Genomic DNA, 15,324 nt, shown 5'->3' with positions numbered 1-15,324 from the left:
TTTTGGCGAATTTTTTTAGCAATTCGTTTGTTCGTCCATGTTCGCTATAAATAATTATTTGTTTGTTTTTGATTTTTTTAAATAAATTTTTAAAAATTTATTTGAAGTTAGTGGTGACTGTACTCATTTCCGGGAAGACATCTATTGGACAGGTTCCAATTGGAAAAATAACCTATAGAACATTTTCTAATAACTCAGATCCCTATTACCTGAATTACCAATTACTAATAATCCCGATGATCCAAATTTTCAATCACCTAAAATCCCGATCACCAGTAATTTTTCATTACCAATACTACCAATTCCCAAATTTCCAATAATCCAAAATTTCGATAGCTTAATTTTTGGTTAACCAGAAACATTGATGACAAGACATTCCGATTGGACAGGTTTCGTAAGCTCAAAATCAATTTCTTTGTTATATAACAAAGGTTAACGAAAAATAGCTAAAGTCCATAGATTCCGAGTTATAGGAGTTTATTAATTTAAATAATATAATATTAGAAAAAAAAATGACAATTGCTATTTTATTTTTTAAATTATTAAAACTCGGAAACTATGGACCTTAGCAACTTGACTCATAGAGCTTTTTTTGAAGGGACTAAAATTTCCTATAAAATTCCCATTTATATTTTTGGTGTGCATTCATTGGTTTACGTTCTGCAAGCCAATAAAGGTCAATTTGATACAAAAAATGACTTCCTCAGCGGACATCAGTGAAACAGCTGGAATTACAGCTAAGTTACTGTGAGCACTTCTGAAGAACACCAAATGCCCTACAATATGCGACCAAACCCGCGTCGATATCATAAAACGCAGCTGATTATTAGAAAGTTAAAAAAAAAAGTTCTTAAGATTGGAATTCCCTGGTGGAAATATTTCTCGTCAGAAAGTCAGAATAATTCTTGTAAAACTCTGAATAAAACTTTTAAAAGTCTTACTTTCTCTGAAAATTTTTGAAAAAGAATAAAAAAATCTGTTGAAGTTTTTATATGTAATTTAAAGAGAAAAAGCTCCAAAATATTTGGATTCTTCCAGAAGAGTTTCTCAGATTTATTCAAAAATTTTTCAGAGATGTAATAAAATGACAAAAGAAATGTTTTTCAGAATTATTCAGAGATAATCAGTAATTCTGAAATTTCATTTAGTTTGATGAAAATTAATTATTCAGAGTTTTTCAGAAATAATAATCATAATTGAAAAGTTTGTTTGAGTCGCTGAATTAATTAAGAGCTCAAACTTGGCAGGAATTTTTGTTTCAGCATAAAAAACAATATTTCGCTTGATGAGCAACAAAAAAAATATTTTCGCCGGAAACAAAGCACCCTAATATATATATATATATATATATATATATATATTATTTGTACGTGTAATGGAATTGCTGTAGGGACACCAAAGAAGGAGTAAGTTCTAATTTTTTTTCAAAAATCCACAGAGGTTATAAGAAAAAAAAAACCTTTTTTAATTTTCCTACCATAAATAAATTATTTATTGGTGTCAAATAATAATAATAATAATAATAATAATAATAATAATAATAATTTTATAAGGTGACTCTAATTTACGACCAGACTTTTTTATTTTTTGTGTTATAGGAATGACGGCTATACTCTGATCTACTTAATTGACAATTATTAATTTAGAATCAAATTCAATTCGCGTATGAGTTATTACAAGTGGATTATTTTCTAATGCGCACTGCAATACCATACTATAATTTAGAGGATTCTAATTATCAAAGATGTTAATATTATAAAAACGGTTTCGCCCCGAATATACTTGCTGGGCTCATCAGTAAAGTTGATGCAAGTGTATTCTACCTTAGACCGTTGAAAAGATGTTAAAAAAATTTTTTTAACATCGTGCGCATTAGAAAATAATCCACTTGTAATAACTCATACGCGAATTGAATTTGATTCTAAATTAATAATTGTCAATTAAGTAGACCAGTATAGCCGTCATTCCTATAACACAAAAAATAATAATAATAATAATAATAATAATATTCGTATTATTTAGATTTAGTCCCGTCATTAATTTATTTATGATATGAAAATATAAAGTACATAACTATAGTGCAATAAATAAAAAATTGATTACATTGAATTGAACGAAAATTTTTAACAAAAACTTGAATTATAAAAAAATTCAAAAACTCCCGCCTATTGTCGCGCAACTCGTTTTCTAAAATCTCTACTGTATCAATCGAACAAGAACAAACTATACCCTATAAATTGTGTACAGACACAATTCTAGCTCCCTTAAGTTGGCGGGGGGAATTCGATTTTTGGCAAATTTTTTTTAGCAATTCGTTTGTTCGTCGATTGTTCGTCAATGTTCGCTATAAATAATTATTTGTTCGTTCTTTATTTTTTTTTAAATAAATTTTTAAAAATTTATTTGAAGTTAGCGGTGACTATACTCATTTTCTATCTTTTTTAATTTTTTTTCCATTTATCTTGATTTGTTTGTTAATACCCCACCAAAAATAGCGTTTGTTTGTTTGTTTTTATATTTATAATTAATTATTAAAATTTTAATTATGCCCGTTGATCTAATAGTAGTTGTGCGCATGCGCAAGTGTCTGCTCTAGGTTTAAAATTTTTTATTGTTTTCATTATTATTTATGTTTTAATTAAATTAGTAATCTTATCAAGTAATTATCAAATCCTGTTGATCATCTAGCACATCGTAAGAGTATCCAGGTATTTATCGGAGAGAAATGTCAATAAGCCACAATAAAATATGAAACGAAAGAGTCCTCAAAGAATCTTAGAAAACCACTTTTAATATTATTATTATTATCTTTATTTATTTAATATTTAATACACTCGACTAATTATTTTGTTTTATCAATATTAATTATGTATTAAAAATACTGAAAACATTTTAATGTTATTTTCATTTACTCTTTTATAATTTACCGCTCTGTTTTGTAACTTACGTGGTGTGTCACCTATTATCAAGTATTTTAACTTGCCGTTCAACTAGTATTTTTGTGTTACACAGTTGGTCTCATAAATAGTTGGTAAACCAATTACTAAATTACAAGTATCATCGAAGTCAATAATAAATAAATATAATATTGGAGCAGGTTTGTAAAATTAAACTAATAATTAATTATTTATTTAATATTAGAGTAGACTTATACAATTGAAGTTATTAATTATTCATTTGCGCAATTTTTATAAATTTATATTTTGCGTCTACATTGAGACTCAAAATAACTTAGCCTAAGAAATTTGATGAAAATTTTAATTAATATTTATTATTAAACATCATTTTATAATTAAAGATGTTTTTCTAATTTTTTTTTTTTTTTTTTTTTTTTTTTTTTTCCAAATATTAAAATTTTTTTTATTTTTCAGTTTTGAAAACAATATTTTTATACCACTTATCAAAATGGAGCTCAACTCTATAATGTTTCACCAATCGGATGTGATTCTTTCATCTAATCTCCAACATTATTTGTCCTTCATTTATATGTAAGTATATTACCATTAATTATTAGTATTATTATCAATAAGTTTTTGAACTCTGAAAATTTTTTGATCAGTACCCTGATTAAGAAAAATGATTTGCTTGATGTTGAGTGTATATCTATATATTAGTCGATTCAAATTGTTTTGAATCATTCCAAATTATTTTTGTTGATCAGGGTAACAGTTATATTTTATGATTATATTATTATATCGATTATTTTTTCTATACAGAGTTGACTAGAGAGGCTATGCAAACTGGAATCCGGGATGTAGACTCACTGAGTCACTGGTGATAATTGGTACAGTAGATAATATAAGTTGATCGTTGATGATGGACCGATCGGAAAGAGTTTTTTGGCTATTGAGACTATTATTAATTAAGAGCGTTTCGATTATGCTGGTGCGGAGAAGAAAAAGTTCTGTATCTACATTGCTATCGGTCAAATGAGATCTACAGTAACTTGGATCGTGAAAATAGTGACGGCACTGCTATTAACTATTCTATCATCGTATTCGATACCGTGTCTGATGCTGCTCTTTTCTTACACTTTTTTGCCATGTGCCATGGCAGAACTTTTTTTTTGTGACAACGGCAAACATGTCTTCATTATTTATGATGATTTGTCAAAATCGGTAATTGCTTACCATTAAATACTTTTATTTTTGAGACGACCTTTAGGAAATGATGCTTAGCCTCGTCATGTATTCTATATTCATTCTCGTTTTCTTGAAAGAGCAGTAAAATCCATTAAATGTACATAAATAATTGGTGAGTGAAATGAATAATTTATTAAATGAAAAACATGAATAAAATACGTTATTAAATAATCATATGATATTAGAGTTCGGACCGTCAATAATTTCCAGATGTTTCATCAAAAAAATAATAGTTAAAAAAAAATGCCTTTAGTTTTCCAAATTTTCAGTTAAGTATTTATAATTTTTTTCATAAATAATTCGTAAAAACAGATCAAAAATCATTATATAACTGTCAGTTTTTATTACTGAGTAGTATGACATTGAAATTCATAGGCCTCGACCATTTTTGGATATTTTGGAAAATGAATTATTTAAAGAAAAAGTTGTTTTTTGGAATATCTAGATGTATACGTTTTTATTAAAAGTTTTTTATAAATTTTTTCTGAAAAAACAACAAAATTATTATGTTTATTTGTTTCTATTGCTGAGTAGTAAATACGAATCATATTTTTTGTTAATAAAAGAATTTTGTTTTAAGTTTGATTCAGAATTACAATAACCAAGTTAGTTTTTCCATCCATCATGGCAAAATACGAGGACTCGTCAAATTACTTTAATCATCCATGGGATCCAATGACTTTGAGGCATACGTAAACATAGTTGCATTTCAACAAGGTAAATTTTAAATTGTTTATGAACCTGACATTTACAATCTAATGATAATCATATTTGTTTTAGCAAGTAAATTATATCAAGAAAAAATTTATTTTTTAATTCAACTTATAAATATTCAATTTTGACATGTATCCATTTCATAAATTTTTTTCTTTATTATAATTTATTTATTCAAAAAGAAAAAAAATTGTTTATTACATGTCTATACCAGTAAGATAAAAAAAGTCTCAGATCATTGTAATTGTTGGCTGAGGCGAAGCTGAGGCTGACAAACTTGTGATCTGAGACTTTTTGTATTTTACTGGCCTAGGTATGTAATATATATATATATATATATATATATATATATATATGTGTGTGTGTGTATATATATATATATAAGTGCGCGCGCGCGTGTGTGTGTGTGCGTGTGTGTGTGTGTGAAAATTATTAGATATCGGCTATTTTCAGACACAATTTAATTAAATCATTTAAATAGTAGGCTTATGATTTATATTTTACAGGTGCAACGCTTTTACTGGGACTTCCTTGATAGTAAAAACTATTTGACTGTCTCCGAAGCCGATGAGTTACTCCAAGCGAGCAAACTTCGGATTAATATGTAGAATGATGATATCAAAGACAATAGAAATCGTTAGATTTCTATTTAAGAGTGATATGTAGATTTCTATTCATATTTGATAGTCGTCTATTAGTGTACGGTTGACTGAAGTAGTTTCTTAATAAGTTTTTAAATCTTTTAAGTATACATATTGTCATTATAACTTTAATGTCTCATTTATTCCTTTTTTTTTAACTTAATTAGTGTAACTAGAAACCATTAGATGTCTGTCACTTCTAGTTATGTCTTGAGAAAAAAAAAGTAATTATGTAAAATTATTCTAAAAATTTAGGAAAATCTAAAATAAATCTATTAAGTTTATGAAAATTTTTACTCTTAATAAATGCAATATTTCGTTAATTAATTTTATACTGAGAAAAATAGTAATTTTTTCAACAGTTAATGGAAAAAATTTTCTTAAATTTGCTTGTTTTTTAATTACTACCCAATTCATTCATTGTTATGTATCAATTAATATGACAAGAATCACAGCTTTAAATAAAACACAAAAGACACCCAATAACTGGTGCAAACTATTTGACATTTTTTGGACAAGATTAAAACTATATGTTATTGTTTTAGAGTAAATCAGTAAAAAAAATATATGTATATATTCATATAATATGGTTTCTTATAATGGTTTTTTGCAATTTATTATCGATACAAATTTATATCAATTTACATTCTATTGTTATAATAATAATATTTACTTATATTTTAGATGATGAAAATGTCCACATTTTATATTATGCGTGACGTCAAAATTAAATCTATTGGTATAAAAAATGTCATTGATGATCAAATCATATTGTGTTGGTGATAGTTATTAAATTTTAAGACTTTAGTATAATCAATTTTTATAGTTTCTTCGTCATTGATCCTCAGCTATATTACTTGATTATTATCTATTGAAAAATGATAAGCAATATAAATAGTAATTAGTATGCGGCTAACGACAATAATTGATCAAAAAAATTAAGTTTAGTTACTTAAATTCTAACTATCATTGATTATTTTTCTAATTCTCCTTTACGTTACCACCTTAGCCACATCAATTTCAACAAAATTTTATGTTTGACATCTTTTTTTTTTCGTTAAAATTTGAAATAAACAAATGTTTGTACTGATTCTATGCTTTTTTATATTGGTCTATTCACTATGAATTTAATATTTACAATGGCTTACTTTTCAAAAAGACATGATGGTTTCGAAATATCGAGGTGATTCGACTAGTTGTAATTTCTTGAATAACATAGTTTTATAGGTCTAAACATTTATTTATTTTTTTTTTTTTCAATTAAAAATATCTTTTTTACCTTTACTGCATTTATAGAAAGTGGATCAGTTCATTAAAAATGTATTTGAAGTTTTATGAAGTACAAATAACAATGAAAAAACCTAAATTATTTACAAAAGCCCACTCAAAAGACCCCCTATAATATATATTTTACATATACATAGGTGCTCTACATAGTTAAATTTCCAGGTAAGAATAACGAGCGACTCCAAAGAATTAGATTTTTAATTATTAATAAAATTAATTTATCTTTAATAATGTAAGACACTAGATAACAATGGAAACATTAAAATATCAAAGAATGCACAATTCTTTAAAAAAAAATAATTTATGTAAAAATATTTTATTCACAATAGTCTAATTAATTATCAAGTATTTCAATCTGAAATTATTTAATTTTAAATAATTAAATACGAAATCGCATTGGTTATGGTAGCCACGTGGTTTACTTAGTAATAAATGAAATATTTTTCCAATTCAAAATTTAGCTATTTATATAGATATTGTACCTATTGTTATTGAAACTTTTATAAAAAAATTATTTTAATTGAAATTTTCAAATATTGAGTCATGCACTTGTGCAATGAAAATTAATTAATACATTAAATGTTAGACAGGAGTGTAACGACGCCTATAACTTAAACAGTTTATTCATGTAAACTTTAATGCATAATTTTAAACAAGAAGTATTCAAAATTATTAAAAATCAACTTAGTATCAGAAAGGAATGTTAGTAATTAAAAACCCTGAATGAAATTCTTAGTAGTTGATTGACAGCTAGATAATAAATTAAAATATCAATGAAGGTCTTTTTTTCTAACTGACATAATTAATGCAAAAATCTTTTACTTATTATGATCAAAATGATGTGTTTTTTTTTTTTTTTTAATACAAATTATTTTTTTACTTATGATCAAATTATCCGCTGCATAGGTTATGGTTACCACGTGGTCGTTACTTTTATATGATTATTTTCCCAGATTCAAACCAGAATAAAACAGAAATGTATCAGCATAAAAAACGAATAAAAGCAAAAGCTAATACAGTTTAATGTTCTTTATTGATTAGATCGATAAGATTTATATATGCATATAATTTTAAATTAACACTTACTAACATAATTTATAGCAGGTGATATTTATCATTTGATTGTTGTATTAGCAGCTTGTGCATGATAAAATAATCGGGATATATATTTACATCTATGGTTTTTTCATAAATGTTAACACTTAACTAATGCAAGTAAACATTTTTTCAACTATTCATTTTATTGTATTTTTCTTGAGTCTAAAATTTTCATTATACTAATTAATTTTGAGATTTTAATTCTGATCCATAATCTGAATCTAAATTTACGTCAAAATCTAAAAACTCTTGAACTTTTTCCTTATATTATTCTTTGCAGTTCCAACAGTATACCAAATAACGGAGTATAAAATGAAAATATATTAGTTAATAAAAATTTGTAATATTAATTTATATTTAATAATAAATCAATTACCTTGCATAAACGTTAGAAATTAACATTGTATTTTACAGCATTTCCAAATATTATATTCATATCATCAGCTACTTAACTAACCGTAATATACTTTTTTTGTATTATAAATGTAATTTGTAATAAAGTAACATCAGTTTCATAGTTGGCTCTTGTTGTTTTTTACTAATCCGATAAAAGTACCTCATAATTGAGTCTTATCTTACTTTTGATTTCTTCTAACATTACAGAATAGTTGGCACAAATCATTCTGTAAAATATTGAATTATTTTAGTCCTAATAAAAGACAGTTTTTTCTTTCACTTCGAAGGCTCAGATAATACTATCTCCTCTGGATCGTTCTCTATACCTCTATTATCTACAAACGATGTTCGTCGTTTATGCATGACAAATTAACTGTACAACAATTATTATTTAAATTAAAAAACAATCATGATATAGATTATTTAAATAACGACAAAAACAGTAATATTTAACTTAAAAAATAATTTTGATTGTATAAAAAAAATGATTAACAAAGACCTACGGCTTCCTGTAAATATAATAATTTAACGATTTTGTTGATGTCTAAAATGAATCAAATTTATGAATAAAAAAAAAAGAGATTTAGTATTTCTATTTATTAACTGTTTAAAAAACTTACTCATTATTTAAAAAAATGAAATTATTTATTTATTTGTTTAACATTATAAAACATTTATTTTTTCTGTTTAACATATTAATCTTGTAGTATAAAACATTTTAAAATTACGTCATAATATAATAATGATAATAATAATTTTATTTATTTTATAATCGTAAAACTTAAATAGATTTTACACTTAATGACTTTTTATTACTTTTGGCAACAACCTTAACACTAAGTTTTCATAAATGTAATTGAGCAAAAATATTAATAATAATCGAAGTATAGAGATTTCCAATATCACTTGTATCCACTTATTGCATTTTTTTAAATACTTGCTAAAGCTGCAAAAAAAGAGAAAATAAAATCTTTAATAATTCAATTACATGATTGACACTTAAAGATTATGATAATTTAAGACTAATTTTTATCCTAATACTAAGAATAGTCACGTAGTTCTTGGATTAAAACGAATGTAGTAAAAAAAAGAAAAGAAGAAGAAAAAAGTAGCAACCATTAATATAAACGAGTTTAATTCGACTATATGTTTATTAATTGAAATAGAATTTTAAAAGAAAGATTTCATTTAAATGGTAGCGAACAAAGTATGAATCAAATACTTTAATTAATATAAGTTTTTTTTTGGAGTTAGCAGTTATCTAAAAATTGGTAACCTACTTTATGACAAATAAATTATAGAAAAAAAAAACATTGATTTATTTTAAAAAAGGCTTAAACTAAGATAAGAGACCTAATACTCGATCAGGGAACTAGTACCCGATCACTCATGTATTTGTATATCTATATTTAGAACAATTTAGTAAATATAGATATACAAATATATGGAGTGATCGGGTACTAGTTCCCTAATTGAGTATTAGGTCTCTTACCTTATAAACAAAAGTAAAAAATTTATTTTTTTATGGTTTATTTGTGATAAAACAAGTTTCAAAACTTAATTAACCGTATTATTTTAATACCAATATCAAATAGTTTGAACATATCGATTCCGAGGATTTTTAACTTTTGAAATTAAAAAAATGAAATGTTTGAAGCATAAATTTGTTATTAGAAAATTTATATTAGAGTGGTAATTATGATTTAAATGTGTACTATAAAAAAGAGCTGAATTTAATTTGTCGTTATGAAATATTTTTTAGTCATAGAAACTTTAAACAGAAAAAAATAAAATTTAATACACTTATTAGTTTTTATATTGTTTTCAAAATTCAATATGAGCTGACTTTGTTAATAGTTATTTATAATTTTTATTGTGAACCGAAACAAAAAATTATTTTTAGTGTTACAATAAAAATTTCTCTTATAATATAATTGATCGAACAAATAAAAGAAAATTATAGAAATTTGAAGAAATTACCTGAAATATATAAATATATTTTTCTTTTTTACAGTGAGAATAAAGTGTAAAAAATCCCATGAGGTACAATTTTCGTGCGTTCACTAATAAATTTAGACTTTTCTAGTTGGTCATTGTAGAATCGCCAATTTCCTGTCAAGTTTCTACAATATGTGATGTAGTGAAAAGAGTTATAACCAATAACCCCTGTCAAGCTATAATTAAAAAAAAAATCATATAGAAACAAATCATTTGTATTTCAGATGTAATAAAGATGTACCAACCGATAACTAAATTTTTTTGATGAATGTGTTTCATTTAAATCCAAACACTTCGGTAATTCACCAAGTTTACATGAAGTTCCATCTTTTTCATTTACCGATTTTACGTCTAATTCAATGTAAATATATCGATTAAGTGTCGTTTTACAGGTTGTTTGTTTTTTTTGGCAGCTTGTGCAAAATTTATTATAAGCTATGCTTTTAAAATGTAATGCTTCTTGCAAACATTTAAACCCTTTTTCCATGATTAAATTATAATTTGCAGTCAAAACCGGTATATTACGTTGATAATCTTGGCAGCCGAATGATGAACATGAATTATTTTCGAATGCACTTGGTTCACTTGTAAATAATTTAATCCACAAACTATTCACGTTATCTACACAATTAATACAACGATTTACGTTTTTAGTTTTACGATTGGCAATATTCATTTGATTTTGTGTGCATTCAGTGTCTTGATAGATAGGATGTAAAATAGAAAATCGTTTAACATAGATATCTTTTTTTAATCCTGTTGACATAAAATCGGTAACAAAATTAAAAGTGGAATTTGAAGAATTGCTAACAAAATTATTAAATTCTTCATTTTGTAAACATCCATAGAAAATCAACTGAACAATACTGTCGAATGGGCACGTATTGAAAGCAAACCAGGATTCATTTTGAAAAAAGACAGGTCCGCTTTTATTACCATTTTGTAATAAAAATTCTTCTTTTTTGTTTGAAGGCGCCAAATTGTTTATTAAATTGATTTCGGGAAAACTTTTGAAGTATTTACCTTCCTTTTTAATCATTCTTAAATTTTTTTCCACAGCGGCATCGAAACTGTTTTCATTCAATGGTGAATTATTATCGGAACAATAACTGTGATCAAGATTAACTAAATTATTTAAATTCGGCTGATATAAATTTTCGTTATTTTCATTTGCGCTACAATCAATATTATCTAAAACGTTATTATTATCAATTTCAGAAGAATTAAATGACTCAGTATTAAAATTGGTGGGAATATCTTCATTGAATAAATGACAATCTGAATCTAACCAATCACAGTCGTTGTGCTTCATATCATATCCTTGTCCATTCCAATTTTCATTGAGTAAATTATCGTTAGGTTCGCAATCTTCTTTGCATAATTCGTCTTCAGGATTACTATTTATTTTATCATTTTTTTGCTTATTAGCATGGTAATTCTTAACGAATTTTAACAATTCGCGTTCAAAAATTTTGACACCACCATCAATAAGTTTAAGATGAGCTTTAACTAAGTAATCAACACGTGCAGGGAGAGAAATCATTTTACCTAATAACTCTTTCAATTCTTTAAACGCTTGCTCTATGTACGCAGAAGTTGCTCGTAAACTCGTGTAATGAATACAAACTTTCGTCCATAGCGGAAACTCTCTCACTTCTTTAAGTAATGAATCTTTAAATAGAGGTACATAAAAAGTGTTTAAATTATTAATATCATTACTACCATCAGAATGAACATTCAATGAAAAAGCGACAAGATTATTTATCCAACTTGAAATAGTAGTGTCTTTTTCTAATAAATCAGTATTGGTCTCTCGGCGTAAAGTTTCATTTTTTTCTTGATCAAACTCCATAGTTTTAATTTTGTCTTCAATATTATTAATAAAGTCTTGAGATTCATTTTTGGCAATCAATTTTTCCAACTCTGACCTTGCTGCTTTTGTAGTTATCATTTCGCCATCAAAATCAACAATAGAATCATCATATTCGGTGCCACAGACAATCAAAATTAATACAAGGATTCTTTCAAAATCTTTTAAATTATTACAATCCATCAATAATGCAACACTGTATAAGTAAAATGATTTAATTCTTGGATGAATAACCGATTTCCAACATTTCCAGCCACTTATAGCATGAATAAAATGAGCCGTATCCAATCTGATAAAAGTTTTTACAGAGTCAAGTGAAGCACCGTTTTTGACATGTTGAAAACACCTATTAACGTAATCAAATAAAGAAAAATTATTGCAAGCTAAACAGGAGGCATTTAAAAGGACACGAGATCCATCACAGACTACTTCTGTCGGAGGCGAAACTTTACTAAGCCAGTTTTCTAGTCCAAATTTGATGGTCTTAGTGTCATGAATTTCCGATAAAATTTGATAAACAGATTGTGAAGTATTACTAAAATTAATTACGATTTGGTATAAAAAAATACTACTCGTAGTTTTATTTTTGCTGTCTAGAAATTTTTTTGCAAGACCTCCTGTAGCATCAATACAAACAGAAGAATAGTGTCTGTGAAGACGCCTGTATTCGTTATAACAATGGATTTGTTGCGGTGAAACATAAAATACTGAAAAAGGCGTATCAATTACAACTTTTATAAAATTTTGATGAGCAGGATTATCGTCCTCGTTGATACGATAAATAGCTTTAATCAAATCTCTCCGATCTTCTGGCTTGACATTCAACTTTTCTTCCTTAGATTCTTTCTTTACTTGATATAAAACATTAGAATTGAATAGAACAGGACATTGAGTACTACCTGGTTTTAACAGATCTTTAGCTTGCTCCAAAATAGTTCCCTTAACTCCATTTGCATCGATCATAGTTTTAAACATTTTTCTTCGCTCGGCTTGCAGTGGCCTTGTAACTTCATCATGAACTTCAAAACGAGTATCCCGGCATCGAAAATTAATAAAAACAGAACCTTTGTCCCCAGGATTGTTTTCGATGTAACCAAAAATAGGATTATTGCACACTTTACTTTTGCACTTGCCAATAAATGTCGCATAATAATTTCCATTTTCATGAATTGTGCCTTTTTTAAATACAAAGGCACACGGTAGTTCAAACTGATGCCATAATTCAAAGGCAATAGTGTCAGTCCACACTTTCGGCTGTAACCTAGGATTTTTACAACTATTGTCTTTTTTATACATACATTCCCAAACACCTCTAGCAATTTCAACATGAAAACATGGAACATCATCCCGCTCTTTAGCATATAGTTTATTAAAATAATCCTTATCGCTATTATCATCACTGTCATCATTATCATTATTATCATTGCTGTCATTGTCATCATCATCATTATTACTATAAGTGAATTTTTTCTTAATTATTTGGGAAAAATATCCACATTCTTTTCTTGCTCTAGTCAAAATCCCCCTACGATTGTCTTTTATGTTGGTCCTAACTGCTGCAGTATTCCATTTACCCACAAATTCTGGTTCCTTGGACATTTTCGACCATACCTCAGCAGAGTATGCTGGCAAGGTATCTGAACAGAAGTAGCTCATATATCTTTTTATAACAGCTATTGAGTCCTCATCTGATACAAGCAGTGGTCTCGGCATTATTGAGTTAATGATTGATAAAACCTGAAATGAAAAGAAAAAAAAAATTAATTGACGTCCATACAGCATCAATTTATTTTTTACTTAAAATAATAATTTAAGTTAATATATTTAAGCAAATAATCCGTTTACCACAATTTAAGTTAAGTGATCAACGTAGAAAATAATATTTATTTTATTATAAATAATTATTATGTAAAAATAATTGTTATAAATAATTATTATATAATAATTATTTATAAAAGAAAGGAATTAAAATGTTTTCGTCAGCCTGATTACTATGCATCTAATAAATATTTTAATAAATAAATATTTCCTTGGATTAGATTTTAGAAATAATAGGTTGTATCACCTAATTTATCGACTGATAATAACCCAAGTGTCACACTTGCCTTTGTGACATCTATAAGATATCCCTGATAGCCAGGGTGGCGACCTGCCGCCAAGTTGGCCTTTCCATAAATTGATCGCAACTTTCCAAGAGACTTGTCGACAACTTGTAGTCAATACAGTTACAAAAGCTGAAAGTTGTCGACAACTCGTCGTCAAGTTGTTCGCAACTCATTTACACCAACTTTCTCGTCAGTAACTCTGGCTATCAGGAATCAGTTTTTAGGCAATTTTGTGCTACATCGATAAGGCACCAACATGTTGACAAAACGATCAGAAATTTATGTCACCGAAAAAATATCTACTTAAAAGACTTGACACAAATGACGACAAAAAGTGAAAAATTACAAATAGTAGCTAATAAGTCATCTAAACGACTTTTTAATTGACATAAGACAGGAAAAACAACACAAATTTTCGCTCCGGGACTAACATTTGCATGTTGTATTTACACCGAAAAAGGTGACTTTGAGACAAAAGAAAATTTGCTTTATCCTTTTAAAGACATCTTAAAGTTGGGTGTATGTTACTTGGGAATTAATTATTTCTAATAGAATTTGATTTAAATATTTAATTTTACTATGTGCAAAAAAAAAAAAAAAATTATTAATGATAATTTTTTTACTGTTTGCAAAACTAGCTACTTACCAATAAACTCCAATTAATAATTTTGCTGAACTTTTCCTTGTTGTCACTGGGAAAATTCATCTTAAAAAGGTGTTCGAATAAATAAAAAAATCTGAAATTAATAACAATAAAATAATTAATCAGTTCCCACGATGCCTAAAACGGAATTAAAACGTTCCGATCATAAAATTAAAAACGATGTAATTTTAAAGAGAAATTTTTATTTATTACTTAAAATTGGGCGCTTTCCATACATAAAAATCGCAATCAAACAATACGCAAACATAAGTTTGAATATTCTTAATGCATATCTTTATATATGCAAATAAATCCTGATTTCCCTCGTTTACAGCATCGGGCGTAAACGGCTGGGCCGATTTCGCTAATTCTTTTTTTGTTGTATCTGTTATTATCAGGTCGGCTAGTAAAATTATAAATATAAATTTCA

The 15,324-nt window shown here is 26.6% G+C and overlaps 1 long non-coding RNA gene across 2 annotated transcripts; it reads left to right on the top strand.

Annotated features, from left to right (window-relative positions):
- Window positions 1-2,908: 2,908 nt before the first annotated feature.
- Window positions 2,909-5,825, top strand: LOC106693644 (uncharacterized). 2 transcript variants are annotated; one of them, XR_001345190.2, is made up of 6 exons: window positions 2,909-3,097; window positions 3,372-3,488; window positions 3,717-4,254; window positions 4,328-4,410; window positions 4,723-4,859; window positions 5,363-5,825. It is a non-coding gene; the product is annotated as an uncharacterized LOC106693644 (long non-coding RNA). The 2 variants fall into 2 exon arrangements; XR_001345191.2 differs by lacking the exon at window positions 4,328-4,410 and having other exon boundaries at window positions 2,912-3,097.
- Window positions 5,826-15,324: the final 9,499 nt, after the last annotated feature.

Source organism: Microplitis demolitor, chromosome 9 (genome assembly GCF_026212275.2).
Source record: "Microplitis demolitor isolate Queensland-Clemson2020A chromosome 9, iyMicDemo2.1a, whole genome shotgun sequence".
Lineage (NCBI taxonomy): Eukaryota > Metazoa > Arthropoda > Insecta > Hymenoptera > Braconidae > Microplitis > Microplitis demolitor.
The sequence above is the reverse complement of the archived record's forward strand: the minus strand, read 5'-3'. Positions and strand labels throughout refer to the sequence as shown.